This window comes from Oratosquilla oratoria, chromosome 10, assembly GCF_046742065.1.
Source record: "Oratosquilla oratoria isolate Oo_2021 chromosome 10, ASM4674206v1, whole genome shotgun sequence".
Classification (NCBI taxonomy): Eukaryota; Metazoa; Arthropoda; class Malacostraca; order Stomatopoda; family Squillidae; genus Oratosquilla; species Oratosquilla oratoria.
The window spans coordinates 69,413,222-69,433,221 of NC_134786.1; the positions used below are offsets into that span (position 1 = coordinate 69,413,222).

Consider the following 20,000-nt stretch of genomic DNA (forward strand, 5'->3'; position numbering starts at 1 on the left):
GAAAAATGCACATATACTTTTCGTTTATTTATTCATTTTTTAGTATCAAATATATTTCTATATACAGAAGTTTCCTTATAACAAATATATTCTTTGAACAAAATCGTTTTAATGGAAATATAACGAAATGTATATTTGTTTAGCAGTGATATACAACGAATTGTCTTCTAGTGTCTTCAACAGTGTTTAATATATGTTGACAACGATTGTCTGTCACACTCTACATGCAACACAAGACACGCCTTGTATACGACACGCCCTGGATACGACACACGCAGTCAAGTGTAAATTCTTACCACAAGAATCCCCAAGCGCCCCTACGGCCCTCCGTGTTTCAAGAATCTTCTTCCCTTTCCCCTCCCTTCCCCGTCTCCTTCCCCATCTCCTTTCCTCTATTGACCTTCCCTTCCCTTTCTCTTTCTTCATTCCAATACCTTCGATTTTCGTTTTTCTTGTCCTTCCGTCCTGTACACTTTAGATAGAAATGTTCTAGATAATTTGTAATTATATTTAATGTTACTTTTATCTTCATACGTTTCTTTTCGTTTTTTGATATTGATATTCTGTCGATGACATTCTAAGCTATTGTGGATGTCAGGTTGCTTTGAATGATCATTTGCTGTACGGCAACACTTTGTATTATCGTGAATAGCATCTTGAATGGATAGAATCGCTGGTGAATTACACCTTATAACAACAACAACAATAATAACACCCTAAAGAACTCCACTCACAACTTCTTACAACTCCCTGGCGTTCTACAAAAAAAAAAAAAAAAAAAAAGTTTTCCAATAAATTTCTAGTTCTTGTTAAAAGATTAATTAGTGTTTATATATATATATATATATATATATATATATATATATATATATATATATATATATATATTATATCAAGAACTACGGAAGGAAATCTACAGTGATCATTTTACTTGTGTTTGGTGACTATATAGATAAAATTGAGTAATGTCATTGTGTATATTCATTAAAAATGTAAAAATCACTCGTAACAATTGAATTCTAATTGGTGTCTGATACCATTTCGTCCGTTTTCAATAAGACTGAGAAAAGACTTGTAAGTTTGTAGTTTCTAAGTTTCTTCTTTTCACCTTGTTTGAGTTTCTGAAGGACAATATTTCTAGTGTCATTACATGGATTTTTTTTCCCTAATTCAGGTTTTTGATCAGAAGTTAATCTATTTATTTATTCATTTATTCATCTATTCACCTATTTATTATCTATTTATTTGTTTATTTATTTATAATTTTATTTGCTCATTTAGTATTCATTTATTCATTTATCTATTTATTTACGTATTTATTCATTTATTTATTTATTTATTCAATTATTCATTTATTTCTTTATCTGTTCACTTAGTGCAGCTCTAAGTAAATATCATCAAGAATTCAGAATAATTATACCACATTTCTAAGTTCCATTGAAATTCGATTAATACTTGAACATTTTAATCACCCCATTAGGAACAAGCTAAAGTTGTATGAAACTATCCCTAAATATGTTTATTACTATTTAATAGTTCTGTGTCTTGCGACACTGCTTCTGACCCAGGGCAGTGGGCAAGGTGCAGGGATGACCCGTCATCCAGGAGGTGCTCAGATAAGAGGGAGGGTGGGAGGGGTGTGGAGTGTATTCAGGGATGGAATGGGTGGGAATGATTTTATGCCTTTTCCTTTTTGGCTACCTCCCTTGTAAGGGGGGAAAAGCCTTGGTATATGTATGTATATGTATGTACTATTTAATAGGATTTGTTCAACAAAAAATATGTTTTATGCACGGTTTACAGGTATAGATGATTTAGATGAACTTTTCTTTTGAACTTTCAAATTTTAAGAATATTCAAATCTCTTTTACTTTATTTATCTATGCTTTGGTCATTTCGCCATATTAGTATTTCTCTGTTCAATATACGTTAGAAATGTCAGAATGTTCTAGAAATGCTCTAAATAATCTAGAAATGTTCCACAAAACGTCTACAAAGTCCGTAACTAGACGGACTTTGGAAACACTTTTGACGGTGTAGAACAATCAATATGAACGATAACAGATAGAAATAAAAATCATACCAGTAAAGAAGAGGTAAGATATGTTACGAAAGCCATAAAGAATGGCAAAGCACCAGAAGAGGAAATTTATGGCTTAATGGTTAGAAGTTCAGGTGAATCCAGAAAACATTGAACAAAAACTCTTTTTAACAGAGCATGGGAGTGAGGGCACAGTGCCTAATGATTAGAGAAACACTATTATATATATATATATATATATATATATATATATATATATATATATATATATATATATATACACATATATATTCCTAAGAGTATTTTTCAAATTTCTTATTATAGATTTGTTCACCTTTGAAAGGAGGTTTATGACTTGAAGAAGAAGTCCATAATAAGGCACATGAAAAATACACTTATGAAAATAATAAGCACACAACTAGCCATCACTTTTGATAAGATATGCACAGAAGAAAATATCCTGCCCATATATACCATTTATACATATATATATATATATATATATATATATATATATATATATATATATATATGTGTGTGTGTGTGTGTGTGTGTGTGTGTGTGTGTGTGTGTGTGTGTGTGTGTGTGTGTGTGTGTGTGTGTGTGTGTGTGTGTGTGTACAGTAGTTTAAAGAATGGAGACAAAAACAGATCCGAATATTACAGAAGGATATGAGTGGTAAGAGAAATACTTCTACTGTCGCATGTATGAAAGTTATTTGAGAGGATTACTGATAACAGGAATATGAATGATAAGAGAAGTATCTTTGCTATTGCGTGTATGAAAATTACTCGAGAGAATTATTGAAAGTAGATTAAGGGAAAGAAAAGACCAAATATTGGAGGATTAACTGCATAGTATTACATCTAGAAAATGTGCAGCTTATATAATATTCCCAATAGATATAGTGATTGAATAGAGTTGAGGAGTAGGAAGATGGAAGATATATTGCCTTTTTAGATCTTAAGAAAGAGCTAAGATGAGAGGAGGGATAGGGTGGTGGACGGGAGTGGAAAGAGTGGGAGTGGGTACCTACTTTTGATTTGGCTACCTCCCATATAAGGGGGAAAAATCTTTTGGTATATAGATAGAAGAAGGAGTTTCAATGTATCTTTAAGAAAAAGATAAAGAAAATCGTAGAGTAAGAATAATATAACATCATTGAAAACTTAATTGGTTAGTACGGGGGAGATTGTATCAGAGAAACAGATTAAGCAGAATAAAGAATAATATATTAAGATAAAATTGAAGCTAACGCAGCTGTAAAGCAGTGTAGAAGGTTGTCACCTTTCCTGTTTAAGTTTGTCATAGACAAGAACACCGATGGGATAGGTCGTACCAGGATAAAAACCTTTCCTTGTGTACATGATTATTCAGTAAGTGCTAAGATTTATACTAAAGGCAAGAGGTATTCGAGAAGTGAAATTAAATTTTTGACTGAAATAGGACTGGTGATCGATAAGGAGAAACAGGAAAAAATTATATAAAAAGAGGTGGATCTGTGTATAGTATCTTCATCAATTGCACACAGGTGAAATAAGCGTATAAATTTGAGTATCTCGTAGTAGATTTTGTGTAGAACAAACATGAAGGTCGATATGTAATCGCATTAACATATTTAACAACATAAGTTGCATCTATCCTCTCGGGTTTCACCCAGTGATTAAGTTATCATACATGAGATTATGTTGACACCAGTACTGAATTATGAAAGTGAATGTTGGACTTTGACAACCATTATGAAGTGCAAAGTATAAAGAGCAGAAAAGGCGAAACAATTAAAATTTTACTAAATTGTATAATCTGAAAAAAATAAAATAAAAAAATAAAAACTAAAGGGAAGACCCAGGTGCAAGGCCACTACTGGATTATATAGTCACAGCTCAGAGGGTATGATTATGCCCTACTCCCTCATGGATAAAAGGGAGTAGGGCGTAGCAAGGCCTAATTGGTAGAGACAGCGGAGTAGTGAGTAAAATGTCGCCGATTCGAATCACGCCTGATCCAATTGAGTTTTCTGGCGTCGGTCGCTTAAGATTACCCAGTTGTTCGTACACTGCAACTTCCCTTTGGGCTTCTTCCCACTACATGGTGAGACAATAAACAAAGTTACCTAGGTCATCTTCAGGGCTGAAATCCACTTCAATTGGTGATTCCAAGATAGCCCATTGAGTGACATCAGATCCAACGTAGAAAAAGAAAAGATGAAAATCATCAGCAAGAAATAGACCAACCGGAAGACCAAAGAAGTCTTGGGAGAATATCAGAAAGACAATAGAGAGAAATTGTGAACTTTGAAGGTGGTGGGTCAGGAGCAGTGGTGGTTGAAAAGATCGATGTCAAAACAGTCCTGGAGGGACAGTAATGACAGGCAAAGTCTACCTTTGGGTCGGTCGAAAAGATGAAAAGAAGTGTAAAGGTTTCGTGAACATATATCGAGTATATTCCATGCCCAATTTTGTCTTTTATTTTTCTAAGCATTTGCCAAATCTTATGATATCAAGCATGATTGATATGACATTTACCTTGGGTTTTTGTGTTTAGCACGAGGTTATCTATTGTGCAAATTTCAAAGGTATATCTACACCTTCCTCCTGTAGGCAAGGCGGACTCGACATGAGTTGGCACAACACTTTTGAAGAATTTCTTGGACTATATAGTTACCACTACGATCCTAAATCCATTGCCATGTAGTGCCTAATCATAGCATTACTTTTGTTTATCACACAATTCTCTTGATTATGATTTTCAATCTGGCTATCGTTAAACAATTTAGTTTAGTTATGGTGGCATCGTTAAAAATTTTAACTACTCTTAGAGGTACTCACACTTCCGTACTAATCAGTTGACCTCACATTCTTCATATACTTGCTTCCTGCATAAGTAACCGTGGCAGGCGTCTACCTTTATGACTTGAATATCATCACCATTTCTATATTCTGGTTAATATACTTGCATTAGCCTACAGAGACGTGTTGCCTTTTGCTACAGGACTTCAAAGCTTTGCGCCACGAAATACCCCAACTCCGAAGACCTAATGATCAGAGATCGTACTCTTGCACAACAAAACCAATGACATGAGCAAGTGGTTCTTCGATAGACTCTAATCCACCAAACGCTGGTTAGGTCAGGCATCCCACAAAGCGCCACTAATTCACGATAACAGCGGGAACCAGAACATACTGAAGCATTGCGGCAAAAAAAAAAAAAAAAAAAAAAAACTATGATCATATAACAACTCACCTTTTATTACATTACACATGTTTTCATTTTTGCTTTACAAACTGTTTGGTTGACTGGATTTTTGTTTTTTACAATTTCAAAAAACCGTGTCACGTGCAATATACCGGGAATTTGCTTGCAAATATTTCGTGCAGTAATGCACGTAATGTAAACAAGTGTTTTTTTATAGAACAAAACACTTTAGTAAACACGATATACACTTTGCACGTTTGCACATCTCTCGCATTGTCATACGTGCAACGATATCCACAACTGCTTGCTTTTACTGTTCAACATAAACACTCTAGTTCACACGATATACACTCGAGACTTTTACTTTTATTTTTATTTCATTTTTTATTTTATTTTATTTCATTATTATCATTATTACTATTTATTTATCTATCTATTTATTTAATTTATTCTATTATTATTATTACTATTATAATTATTATTATTATTATTATAATTATTATTATTTTTTTTTTTTTTTTTTTTTTTTTTTTTTTTTTTTTTTGCAAAGTAAAATTCTGTATACGCCATTGGAATAGTGCTAGTAAACGGAACTCTATCACAACAACAGGCGATGGTTAAAAGAGCAGTGAGTGTTTGTTTTTATCGTTTATACCAGTTGCCTCAATCTGAAATTAATTTTTCTCTTCTCTTACCTTACTTTTCTCAAATTTCTTCTCTTTTACTCGTAATTTCTCCTCTGTCACTTCTTCCTTCACCTGCCCATCTTTTTTCATCCTAAACTTCTTACCTTTTTCCATACCTTTTCCTTTCCTATATTTTCCTTCAAGCTCTGCATTCCTTCCTCCCTTCCCCCTTTCCTACCTTCCTCCCTCCTCATTTCCCCTTTTCCTTCCTCCCACCCAACTCCCTTCCCCCTTTCCTTGCTTCCTCCCTCCTCTCTTCTCCTTTTCCTTCCTTCCTCCCTCCTCCTTTCCCCCTTTCCTTCCTTCTTCCCTCCTCCCTTCCCCCTTTCCTTCCTTCCTCCTCTCCTCCCTTTCCCCTTTCCTTCCTTCCTCCCTCCTCTCTTCCCCCTTTCCTTCCTTCCTCCCTCCTCCTTTCCCCCTTTCCTTCCTTCCTCCCAACTCCCTTCCCCCTTTCCTTCCTTCCTCCCTCCTCTCTTCCCCTTTTCCTTCCTTCTTCCCTCCTCCCTTCCTCCTTTCCTTCCTTCCTCCCTCCTCCTTTCCCCCTTTCCTTCCTTCCTCCCTCCTCCCTTCCCCCCTCCTCCCTTCCTCCTTTCCTTCCTTCCTCCCTCCTCCTTTCCCCCCTTTCCTTCCTCCCTCCTCCCTTCCCCCTTTCCTTTCTTCCTCCCTCCTCCTTTCCCCCTTTCCTTCCTTCCTCCCAACTCCCTTCCCCCTTTCCTTCCTTCCTCCCTCCTCCCTTCCCCCTTTCCTTCCTTCCTCCCTCCTCTCTTCCCCCTTTCCTTCCTTCTTCCCTCCTCCCTTCCTCCTTTCCTTCCTTCCTCCCTCCTCCTTTCCCCTTTCCTTCCTTCCTCCCTCCTCCCTTCCCCCTCCTCCCTTCCCCCTTTCCTTCCTTCCTCCCTCCTCCCTTCCCCCTTTCCTTCCTTCTTCCCTCCTCCCTTTCCTTCCTTCCTCTCTCCTCCCTCCCCCCCTCCCTCCCTCCTCTCTTCTCCCTTTCCTTCCTTCCTCCCTCCTCCCTTTCCTCCCCCCTACCAACCTCCCAGATTATCTCCGTTTTTATCCCACAACCGTCATTCTTCCTTTCTCTCCTCCTTAACCCTCTTCCTTAATCTTCTTCTTATACAAATGTCTGCCCCATTCTTCCCTTCACGCTCTACCTCTTCCCATCCTACTCTCCCCCTCCTTCCCTCCGTTCCTACCTCCGTTCCTACCTACCACCCATGCTCGTCCCTTCCTCTCCCAATAATCCTCTTCATTTCTTTCTTCCTACGCAGTTTTCTGGTCCATTCTTCTTCAAACTCTTCCCTCACTCCCTCCCTCAGTATCAACACTTCTGAATCTCCTCTTCCCGTTTTCTTTTCCTTTTCTTCTCCTCTACCCGTATGTCCGCAATCCTCTCCTGATCATTTCCTTTTACTTAGAATTTGCGTATCTTTCTTTCGCTACCTTCCCCAGTCTTATTCCTTCTTCCTCAACTCTGTTTTGATATCGATTTCCTTTGACATTTATTAACCCCTGAATCCACTGCTGTTACTTATATGTCGTTGCATTTTCTCTATTGTCGCTCCTTTGATCCTGTTGCTAAACCTCTCAGGATAATGTTCCACTAATGCAGATTACCTTCGCACTAAAGACAGACGATTCTTTTCAAGTGAGATGGTAGAAACTGACTCTTGATCACTCAAGACCTTCTCTTGTCTCCAACTTACCCCATCAATTGAATAAAAGCGACTAATATTAGAAAGAAAAAAATTGAGGAACGTCATTCTTTTTCCTCTTGCACGGTGTTATCATTTATACATTTTCATATAACCAAATAATATCATAGATTCTCATCTTAGAAGTGTATATCGGATTACACTTGTAGATTTTCTAGTTTCGTTGTAATAACGCCTTCTATTGTGAGGGCCCCTCAGCTCAGTCCATCCACTCACTTGGTGTCTGCTTGAACGTAGCCTCAAAAGTACACCAACCAATCAAAGAATCGAAAACCTCCAATACTCACTCTTGCATCTTATCCATCTGCTTGTATGTGTTACCTTTTCTTCCCTCCCCACCTCTCCAGCCTTTTCTTCCTACTCTCCCCTCCATTCCCCTTTCCTTCACAGTTTGTCTCCCCTTCCCCTCCCCTCTCTCCCCTTTGACTCTTCACCTCCGGTTCCCCTTTCCCCTACCATCCTTCCCACCCCTCTCCTGCCACAATTACAGATTGTTTTTGCCCGTAGAAATCTTTCCACGTCCCCATCGCATTCCCTTCTTCTCCTCCTTCTCCTACTGTATTTCCGTGCAAGTCTTGTGACGTCCTTGTGAGACGCTATGCATCTTGAGTTCTACCTGTACAGGATGTCCCCCCCTTTCCCCTTCTCTTCCCCTACTAGAGGAAACATGTCCGGTCATCCCACAAGATGTGCCGTTTACAACCTAGAGAGTCTTTTTATACTGAATAAAATCGTCTGGCGTTAGTCTCGCTTCAAACTTCCTTGTGCAGCCAAGATTGAAACATGGATCTTGCTTTCGTCTGATGGGAAGATTCTAACAACTGATAATTAATTAAATTTGACGAAAAATGCAACGAAAAAATTAATCGAAAGGTCTAACACTGACTGTTGGAAGCGGTTTGACCTTGCCTAAATAAAATCGCTTGGGAACAGACTAGATATCACCCAAATTACAGTATAGATGAAAGGAGAAAATAGACATGTCTTAGGAAGACACAGGTTATTGAGTCAGACATATTTACCTAGTCTGAGTTCACCAAAATAACATCAGATGACACGAAAAAATCGTATTAAAGAAAGTCAAGCCACTGCATAACTTAATTTCCTTTTATCTGAATATATTAAACCAAATTTCTTAATTAGAAAATAAGAGGCCACAGGAATAAGACCCAAAAGAACAAAATTAGTCAGTGGTCAGCTAAGATTCTGTTCTTTGCCTTTCCTTAAACAAGAACTTAACCAGATTCCTACCGACCTACTCCAGCCTTTTCTTGATTGCCTGCCAGGTGCGGTTCCTTTCCATTCCTGTCTTTATCGTATTACCTTCCTTCCTTCCTTCTTTACCTCTTTTCTGTTCACTTTATCTCTCCTTTCCTACCCGCTCGTCTCTCTCTCTCTCTCTCTCTCTCTCTCTCTCTCTCTCTCTCTCTCTCTCTCTCTCTCTCTCTCTCTCTCTCTCTCTCTCTCTCTCTCTCTCTCTCTCTCTCTCTCTCTCCCTCTCCCCCCTCTGTCTGCTTGTCTGCCTGCTTATTTATATGTACATCTATCGCTGTTTCGCTTTCGCTCTCTACCTTTACATATTTACTTGTCTCTATTTCTGTCTTGACTACACTTTCTCCATATTACTCTCACTCTCTCTCTCTCTTTATATATATATATATATATAATATGTGTGTGTGTGTGCGCGCGCGTGTGTGTGTGTGTGCGCGCGCGCGTGTGTGTGTGTCTTTGCCTGTGTGTGCGTATATATATATATATATATATATATATATATATATATATGTATATATAGGCAGGAGATTTTCTTTCAAACACGTTTGATTAAAAATTATGGCAAGATTATTATTGCAGAGGTTATTCTTATCTGCTTTTTCTCTTTCTCTGAGAGTTTTTTTTTTCCTTCCATACGAAGTTGTCTTATAATGTCTCCATATGACATTGTTTTGTACATTTAACATTAATTTGGGCATGGCTACATAAGTAACATACTGGCCAGAACGCGTTTTCACACTTCTTAGTGCTTCATCAGTGGCTAGAGTGTAAATATCTGAGATTGAATTTTGATTGTTTATATACTTTTATTGTTGGGCTGATACTCCGCTATGAGGTTTCTGATTGGCACGCGGACCTAGCTGGGGCTACGGGACTGTGCTACTTTCTCATTGGTCGGCTGTTGTGTGACGTCATCATTCTCGCTCCGTCTTCCAAGGAGCGTAGGTCTCCTTACACTAGGAAGGGCCTCTAAATCTGTGATTTGTGTATTTAGATTGGAGGAAAAGTCTTTTACGAAGAGAGCTTCAAGAATAGACAGGCTTCTATGGCCTTGATTTGGTGCCAACACGTCTGTATTTTCCAATAGTGTCTCTTTTTAAATTTCTCTTGTGAGCTGAATGGTGGTGGTTTTTGGGAGCTCCTGAGGAGAGGTAGTGTGACAACCGGCGTGAGAGCTTCATTGTTGTCATACATACATACATATATACTGTATACATATATATATATATATATATATATATATATATATATATATATATATATATATATATATATATATTCAAAATTCCATGCCATCGCAATCGAGACTGAATATATACATATACTGGACTACCTATCCATACATCTATATCTCCCTCTCTCCTCTTCTTTTCTCTCTCTCCCTCTCTCTTCCCCTCTCCATCCCACGCTCTCGTTCACGCTGCAGGACAATTTGTCACTTATTCTTCCCCCAGTTCCCCATTCGGTTTCTGCCATTTGGCCATAATAGCCCTCTTCTTCTCCTCCTTTGTCTTTTCCTCCTGTTCCTCCATTTTCCTTGTTCGTAATGGCGTTTTTATTCATCGCTTTTTCCTTTTCTTCCAGCTCTTTTTCATGATTTTATCTTGATCATTTATAATGACCGTCTGTGTCTTCATTTTCCTCCTCCTAGTCCTCTTGATATAATTCTTATTCACATTGTCTTCAGTTTAGATTTGTTTTCTTCTTCCTCTTCCTGTTCTTCTTGTTCTTCTTTGTCTTCTTCTTTTTCTTCTTCTTCCTTTTCTTGTTTTTCTTTTGTCGTGTTTTTCTTCTTTTTCTTTTTTTCTTGTTTGTGTTAATTTTTATTTTCTTATTTTAAATTTTCCATTTCTCTTCATTTTTTTTTCAATTTCTTACTATTTTTTCTCGTGTTTTTTCTCCCTTTTCATCTTCTTTTTCATCTTCTTAATCTTCTTCCTCCTCTTCTTCTTTATCTTCATCTTTGTCTTCCTCTACTTTGTCTTCTTCCTCTCTCTTCTTCTTCTTCTTCTTCTTCTTTTTCTTGTTCTTCATATTGTTCCTCTTTTTGTAATTCTTTTTCATATTCTTCCTCTTTTTCTCCTTTTTGTTCTTGTTCATCTTCTTCTATTTCATCTTTTCTACTTCTTCTTTTTCTTCTTCTTCTTCCTCTTCTTCTTCTTCTTCTGTTTTTTTCTTCCTCTTCTTTTTCTTCTTCCTCTTCTTCTTCCTCTTTTTCTTCTTCCTCCCCCTCATCTTCATCTTATTCCTCTTCTTATTCTTCATCTTATTTTTCTTCCTCTTCTTCCTCTCCTTCTCCCTCCTTCTTCTATTCTTCTTCTTCTTCTTCCTCCTCCTCTTTATCACCCTAACCTTCTCGTTAGTTATGATCTTCATCTTCTCTTCTTTGTCTTGCTCCTTCCTCCTCTTGGCTGTAATCTTTATGGTGTTTCTCCTTTTATTTGTTGTTTTCATTATCATCTTTTTTCTTCTCCATATCTTCATTCGCTCCCTTGTGTATCCTCCTCCTCCTCCTCTTCCTCCTCCTTCTCTTCCTCCCCTTCCTCCTCGTCGTTCCTCCTTCTCGTTCGGATTTGGTATTGACTTTACTAACATCCTTACGGCCCACAGTCACGCAGTAATATTTTATGATTTGAGAACTTATAGTATAAATATCTCCTCTATGGTACGCTTTACTCCCTACGATTATCGCTCAACGATGATCGTTCATGGCTCAACGATGATCGTCAAACGATTGTCTAGAGCACCAATTCTTTGATTTTGAATGTTGCTGTTTTGCTTCGAGCGAATGCCGCTAGATGCGCTAAAAAAAAAAAAGAATTGGTGACAGTCTTCTCTAATATTCTGTAATCGTTCCTCTTCCTTTAAATCAGTTTGCTTGACTTTTGTTACCTTTATCATCAAAACATTTCTCTTGTTTTTCGTTTATTTAAGTATTTTCTACTATTTTCGTACTACTAATTACTTTCCTATCTTACCCGATATTGAGAAAAAATGTCTACTCATTCAGTGAACTTCAGTTGCTGTTCGTTTTTCATTACATTTTCTTTCTCCATTTATGTTTTTTATCTTCGTTAGATAATCTCCATGTCTTCCTTCGCATCACTTTCTTCTCTACACGTACCATTGCCTTCTCTCTCTCTCTCTCCCTCACACTCTCTCCGTCTCTCTCTCTCTCTCTCTCTCTCTCTCTCTCCGTCTCTCTTTCTTTCTCTCTTTTCTCTCCTTCTCTCTCCGTCTCTCTCTCCTTTCACTCCCTCTTTTTCTTTCTTCTCCCCCTCTCAGTCTCTCTCTCTCTCTCTTTCTCTCTTTCAGAGTTCCCCTGCCTTTCCTTTCATATTACATGCTCGAATCTTCCACCCTGCGTGGGCCCCATCCCCCCCCCTTTTTCAAGGACCCCAAATGCCGCCCGCGCCTTACCCACCCCCCTCCATCCCCTGTCTCCCCCATTTCCTTTCCAAGGCTCCTCCCTTCACCCCCTAAAGCCCCCCCACACCCCCTACCCCCTCCCTGTGCACCTTTTTATTTCCATTTTTCCCTGCCTTTGCTGAATCTTACTCGATCTTCAATAATGCCTTCGCTAATTTTCCTCTCTCCTTCCTCCCTCTCACCTCCTCCCTCATCTCCCTACCTCCCTCCCTCCTTCCTGCCTTTACCGTTTCTTGCACATCTTTCCTTCCCCCCCCATTACCCTTTCTTGCTCTTTTCCTTTTTTCATGTCCTCCGTCTTGCTTTTTGCTTCTCGTTCTCTGTCCTCCTTTACTTACTTCGTTTCGTTTTACTTTTCTTTAGTCCTTTCTTCGCATCTTCTCTCTCTCTCTTAGTGTGTGTGTGTGTGTGCGTGTATTATATGTTCTCCTCTCTCTCTCTTAGTGTGTGTGTATGCTTGCATGTGTGTATATGTTCTTCTCTCTCTCTCTCTCTCTCTTTCTCTATCTCTCTTCCTCTGTCTCTTGGTGTGTCTGTGTGTGCACGTGTGTATAATGTTCCTCTCTCTCTCTCTCTCTCTCTCTCTCTCTCTCTCTCTCTCTCTCTCTCTCTCTCTCTCTCTCTCTCTCTCTCTCTCTCTCTCTCTCTCTCTTTTAGTGTGTTTGTGTATGTGTGCATGTGTATGTAATGTTTCTCTCTTTCTCTCTCTCTCTCTCTCTCCCTCTTTCCTTCACCAACTTCCATCCTTGTACAATCAATCGCCTTCCTTCCTTCCCTCTCTCCCTTCTACTTCCCTCCATGCCCAGGGGTCATTTCCACTCCATCTCCCCTCCATTCCAATCATTGTATCCCTCCTATTCCCTCCATGACCTTTCTCTTCCCTTCACCAGCCCCTTCCTCCTTCTCCCTCTCTTCCTCCTCCTCCTCCTCCTCCTCCTCCGTCACACTCCTCCACTCCCTTATTACCTCTTCCACCACGACCATCTCGCAACCTCCATTTCCTCCAAACTGCATTCAACGGTTCTTCTTCACGTTTCTTTATCATCCTGTTCTCCACAAAGTTATTTACTTTTACTCCTCGGTCTTATTCTTGTTCCTCTTCTTTCTCTTCTTCTTTTTCTTGTTCTTATTTCTATTTATTTTTTGTTTTTAGTTTTAGGTGATATTATTGAATTTGTCATAATTATATTATTATTATTATTATTATTATTATTATTATTATTATTATTATTATTATTATTATTATTATTATTATTATTATTATTATTATTATTATTATTATTATTATTATTATTATTATTATTATTATTATTATTATTATTATTATTATTATTTCTTTTATAATTATTTGTATTACTATTATTATTACTATTACTATTATTATTATTATTATTATTACTATTATTATTATTACTATTATCATTATTATTATTACTACCACTATTATTAATATTAACATTATCAATATTACAAATATTATCATTATTTTTATTATTGAGTATTATTATTATTGTTATTATTATTATTATTGTTATTATTATTATGTTATTATAATTATTGTTATTACTATTATTATATCATTATCATTATTATTAATATTATTATTATTATTATTATTATTATCAATATTACAAATATCATTATCATAACTATTATTGTTATTTATAGTATTATTATTATTTCTATTATTATTGTTATTATCATTAGTATTATTATTATTATTACTATTATTTATTTTTGTTATTAGTATTATTATTATTCTTGTTATCACTATTATTGTTGGCATCTTTTATTATTGTCATTATTCTTTGTTATTGTTATTATTACTATTTTTATTATTATTGTTATTACTATTATATTATTATTATTGTTATTGTTATTATTATCATCAATATTACAAATATCATTATCATAACTATTATTGCTATTGATAGTATTATTATTATTGTTATTATTATTATCGTTGTTATTATTATTATTATTATTATTATCATTACTATTATTATTATCATTATTACTATTCTTATTATTAGTTATTATTATTGTTATTAGTAGTATTATTCTTGTTATCAATATTATTACTATTATTGTTTTCATCTTTTATTGTTATAATTATTCATTTTATTATTGTTATGACTATTTTTATTATTGTTGTTATTACCCTTGTTATTGTTATTACTATCATAATTGATAGTATCATCATTATCATTATGATTGTTGTTAATACTATTATCATTATTATTAATCGAGACTCTTGTAGGCCACAAGTGCGGATCTTTACTGAATAAAATCGTCTAGTATTGTCCAGAACAAAATATATATGCATTGCGTCACTTTCCTTCAGCATCTGTGTGTCTCAACTTCTTTGGTGCGATATTGTCCCCAGGGCCAGAACCTGTGACCGTTCAAGGTTCTCGATGATTTGCTCTCTCCAGTAACCAATTGATGAATTAATTCCTCGTCCATCTCAATTCTCGTAACTATATCTTCCACTATCCAGGAATCCCTTACTAAGATTATGCTCTATAAGTCGAATGATATTTCCTGGCGTTAACGAGAATCAAATCTACAAAATACTCCGCTGGTGCAAAATGAATTGAATAGAATAACCTTCATCCCATTGCTACGGTGTTACCCATGGCTTAGATTGAATAAAATCAGTTGCGGTCAAACAGAATAGCATAAGATAAGAGTTGTATCTCATGTTAACTGGAAGATAGCTAAGGTTCTACAGCCCCGACCCATTGAACCTCCCAGAAGTTCACGGTGGTATTCTTAAAAAAAAAAAAAAAAAAAAAATCCTTATATAAATCCTTGGAGGGGAAATATTGATATAATGAAAGATTTTTTTTAAGTATACCACCGTAAGATTCTTACGGTGGTATTCTTAAAAAAAATTCCTTATATAAATCTATCCCTTCCAAGAATTTATATAAGGAAAAAAATTAAGAATACCACCGTAAGATTCTTAAGGAAATAATTTTCTTTAAAAATACCACTGTCAGTCTCTTCGGGTTTAGGTTAAGGATACAGTGAAGGGCTTTCAATTCTTTCTGTACTCAGTGGCACCACTGAGATGGACAGAGTAACCTGGCAACAGGCAGAATGAAATGGAACAAATGTCACTTGGTACGAAAGAGGTAACAACCATTCCATACCATACAGTATTCTTAATTCACTTGGCACCATACCATGCCATACCATACCATATCAGATGGTATTACTCATCATCTACCGGGTGCCAGGCTACTTCATTCGTCGGCGTGTGTGACACCCTTTGATTGTAATTAAATGTCAATATAGTATAATTGCTCTGTCGAGATATCCGGCGACAGCGGCTTCACGGAGGAAGATCCATCACTCACGTAAATACGCGTTGACCTCTTCCGTACTGACGTGACCTCTCCTCCTTCCGGTTTTCCTTCTCTTCGTCCTTTCACACTTCCTAGTGTGGGGGTTGGTCACTGTATGTGCGTGGGTTGTTACATGGCAACCGTTTGGTGGATAGACGTCATTATTATCATTAGCATTGTCGTCGTCGTTATCATCGTTATCATCATCATCATCACCATCATCATTATTATCATCATCATGTGTCAATGATGATCGTGGTGATGTATGTTCAAAATTATTGTCATCACTATTATTGTCACTGTAATCAATGTCACTAAATCTTCACTTTTGTTATCACTGTCACCATCATCATCATCACCATTATCCTCATCACCATCTACATCATCGTCATTACCATCAACAGAAACATTGTCATAAGCATCACTACTTTTATCATCACTCGTATTCTGTGTTAATGTCATCACTCACACCATCATATTTGTCATCATATTTTATCATCACCCTCACTATCTTTTACATACGTCCCTTCTATTATTTCACAATCTTCCCTGCCATTGTCAACAACACCATCAGTGTTCGTATGGCATCATTATTCTTTTCATTATGGAGACAACGCTCGCAACCTTCACCATTTTCAAAATCATTGTCACTACTAGGATTTTTCATCATTCATAACTTCATCACTTCATCACAGTCATGATTATCATTTTCTTCACTAACACCATCATCACGGTCACAATCACCATCACCAACACTGTCATCAATCATTATCATCAGCAGTCTGTTGCAATTACTTTCATTATAATTACCACATTCATCTCACCAATTCACCACGAATACCATATTCACTATAATCATTACATTCATTACATCCACCATATACACCACAGCCATATTTGCCACAACCACCACATTCATCACAACAGCAATAATCACATCCACCACATTCACAATCACACTTGCCACAAGTATTGTATCACTATCACACCTAGCACAACCATCACACCATATTCACCACAACTACATACCACTTGCACCACAATCATCACATTCATCACAACCACATTTGTCATAACCACCACATTCATTAGAACCACCTCATCACAGTCATGTTTATCACGATCACCACAATCATCAGTCATATTTGCCACTTCCACCACAGTCATCACAGGAACGGTCATCAGTCACCACATTTACCTCAACCGCATTCACCACAACCACATTACCCACAACCACAGCCACCACATTCATCACAATCACATTTGCCACTTCCACCACAGTCATCACAGGCACGGTCATCGGAATCACCACATTCACCACAATCACATTTGCCACAACCACCACAGTCATCACAGGCACGGTCATCGGAATCACCACATTTACCACAACCACATTCACCACAGTCACATTTGCCACGACAACCACAGTCACCATAGGCACGGTCATCGGAATCACCACATTTACCACAACCACATTCACCACAGTCACATTTGCCACGACCACCACAGTCACCACAGGCACGGTCATCGGAATCACCACATTCACCACAACCGCATTCGCCACATCCACGACAAGGTCAGGCAGACCCTTTGATGGTCTTGCTCCCGCTTCATCCGTCCTCTTCAAGATGAAATTTCATTTTCATGACTAAATAGAAGAGGTGTACACTCCCCTCTTCCCACCCCCTCCCACCCTCCGTTCTTCCTTCCTCTTTTACTCTTTTATCCCTCGTCCTCTCCCCCCCCCCACTTCTTCCTGCCCCCTCACCAACGTCAACTGCCTTGACCACAGCGGTCATTTGCCTCTTCCCTCTATCATCAACAGTATTGCCATTTGTCTTGATTATCGTCAATACTAATGTCCGTTGTCACCTTCACCATCACCACGACGTTTATTGTCATTGCCAACACCAATCCCTAAGTTACATCACACAATGTCTGCTACCCTCCTAATCTTCCTTAAATTCCTCCTTTTCGTTTCTTCTCTCTCGTCCTCCACCTCCTCTTCCTTACAGTCCTCCTCCTCCTTCTCCTGTCAGTCTTCCTTCCCTTACTCTTCCTCTTCATAGTCCTCCTTTTCCTCTTCCTCCTCCCCAACCTCCTCTTGTTCCTCTTCCACTTCCCCATATTCAGACCTCTCTTCATTTTCCCCTGCTCGATCATTATCATGTTTCCTGATAATCTTCCTTTTCTATTCCCTCCTTCGAAACAATTTTAGTTTCTTTTTCCCCAACCTACAACTCTACTTCTGTCGCCTTCTTTCTTTAAACTTCTTCTTCCTCCTCCTCTTCCTCCTTTTCATGTTTCTTTTTTCTTCCATATCCTCCTCTCCTTTCCTTCTCTTCCCTCTTTTTTACCTTTTCTTCTTCCACATCCTCCTCCACCTCTTCTCTTCCTTCCACTCCTCCTCTATTCCTTTCCTTCTCTTCCTTCTTCTTCCACATCCTCCTCCACCTCTTCTCTTCCTTCCACTCCTCCTCTATTCCTTTCCTTCTCTTCCTTCTTCTTCACCTTCTCTTCTTCCACACCCTCCTCCACCTCTTCTCTTCGTTCCACTCCTCCTCTATTCCTTTCCTTCTCTTCTTCCACATCCTCCTCCACCTCTTCTTTTCGCTCCACTCCTCCTCTATTCCTTTCCTTCTCTTCCTTCTTCTTCCACATCCTCCTCCACCTCTTCTCTTCGTTCCACTCCTCCTCTCTTCCTTTATTTGATTTTATGATGGTGAACTCACCGCACTTCATTTGGACCCAGAGAGTCTTCGTAAAAGCAAAATAGTCTTTCGTGATGGACTCAACCTGACCCATAATCATCGAAGGCCTACCCAAACATCCATTTCTTTGTTGCTGTATTGATAAAACATTTTCCTATAGATATAATACATTATGAGGGAACGACTGTATTTTAGAAATAGATCAAAAGCTCAACAAAGGAAGGCATACTTGTATAGGTTTGGATAGATTTGAGCTAAGTTTGGGTGAGGAAGATCACAACATGGTTGAAAACCCCCTTGAGTACGGCAATATCTACTCTTAGGTAACTCAGTTCTGTAATTCCTTCCCTCCCTCCCTTCCACTCTTACTACTACTCCCTCCCTCCCCCTCCCTTCCACTCTTACTACTACTCCCTCCCTCCCCCTCCCTCCCTCTCTTCCTTCTGTCATTTGAGAGAGAAAAAAAAACGAGAGTTTATTCGTCTTCCTGTTTTTACTCCGTTATCGGACGACGCTTCGTGTGTTACGCAAACATGTTTTATTTACGTTGTCTTCGGCAAATTGCGGTGATGGTACGATGTCACGTCCCACGCTTCTCGAAGTTACCAAGTACGGTCAGTGTGATGGTGGAATATAAGTATGAGGAGGAGGAGGAGGAGGGGGGAAAAGTTGGAGGAGGAGGAAAAGACGGAGGAGGAGGAGAAGGTAGAGGGGGAAGGGGAGGAGAAGGAGGAAAAGGAAAAAGAGGAGAAGGGGAGGAAAACGACTACGAAAAAGAGTACGAGGAGGATGAGGAGTATTACGAAGGAGGAAGGAAGTAGCAGCAGCAGCAGCAGTAGTAGTGGTAGTAGTAGTAGTACAGTAACTGTAGTAGTAGTTGTAGTAGTAGCAGTAGTAGTAGTAGCAGTAGTAGTAGAGAAATAGTAGTAGTACCAGCAGCTGCAGTGGTAGAAGCAGCAGCAGCAGTAGTAGTAGCAGTAGTAGTAGTAGTAGTAGTAGCAGCAGTTGTCGTAGTAGTAGTAGTAGTAGTACAGAAATAGTAGTAGTACGAGCAGTAGTAATAGTAGCAGCAGCAACAGCAGTAGTATTAGTAGCAGTTGAAGTCACATTAGCAGCAGCAACGGTGGTAGTATTACGAGCAGTAGTAGTAGGAGGAGGAGGAGTGGGTGGACAAGTTCAAGTACGAGTACGAGAAAGAGGAGGAGTAGGAGGAGGAAGAGGAGGAGAGGGGGAGGGAGGAAGGAAGGTGTGTGGGGGGGGCACCGTCGCCAGTAATTCACACAGGAAGTCTTGTGCTGGTTGTGAAAGTTCACAGATATTTCTAGATTTCACCATTTTCGCGGCTTGGCGGCGACGTCCCCTTCACTACGCTGCTTGGCGCCATGACTTGTACCATTTGTCTCGCAGAAACTTTTTTGTTGTTATTATTATTTTTTTCTTCCGTTTTCTAACACTCAAGTACCTGGGCGAGGTAGTAGTTGTTGCTCAAACGATAGCCATCAGCGATGCATGTCAAGATATGCAAATTCACTCCAAAGTTCTAAGAACTACGATAGTTGTAGTAACTATTCACTACAAAAAACAATCACCGGTCACTCAAA

General features: G+C 38.3%; 1 long non-coding RNA gene across 1 annotated transcript in view; it reads right to left on the reverse strand.

Moving 5' to 3' along the window:
• LOC143029026 (uncharacterized) overlaps positions 1-20,000 on the reverse strand; it is a 96,490-nt gene that overhangs the window by 76,133 nt on the left and 357 nt on the right. The window lies entirely within an intron of this gene.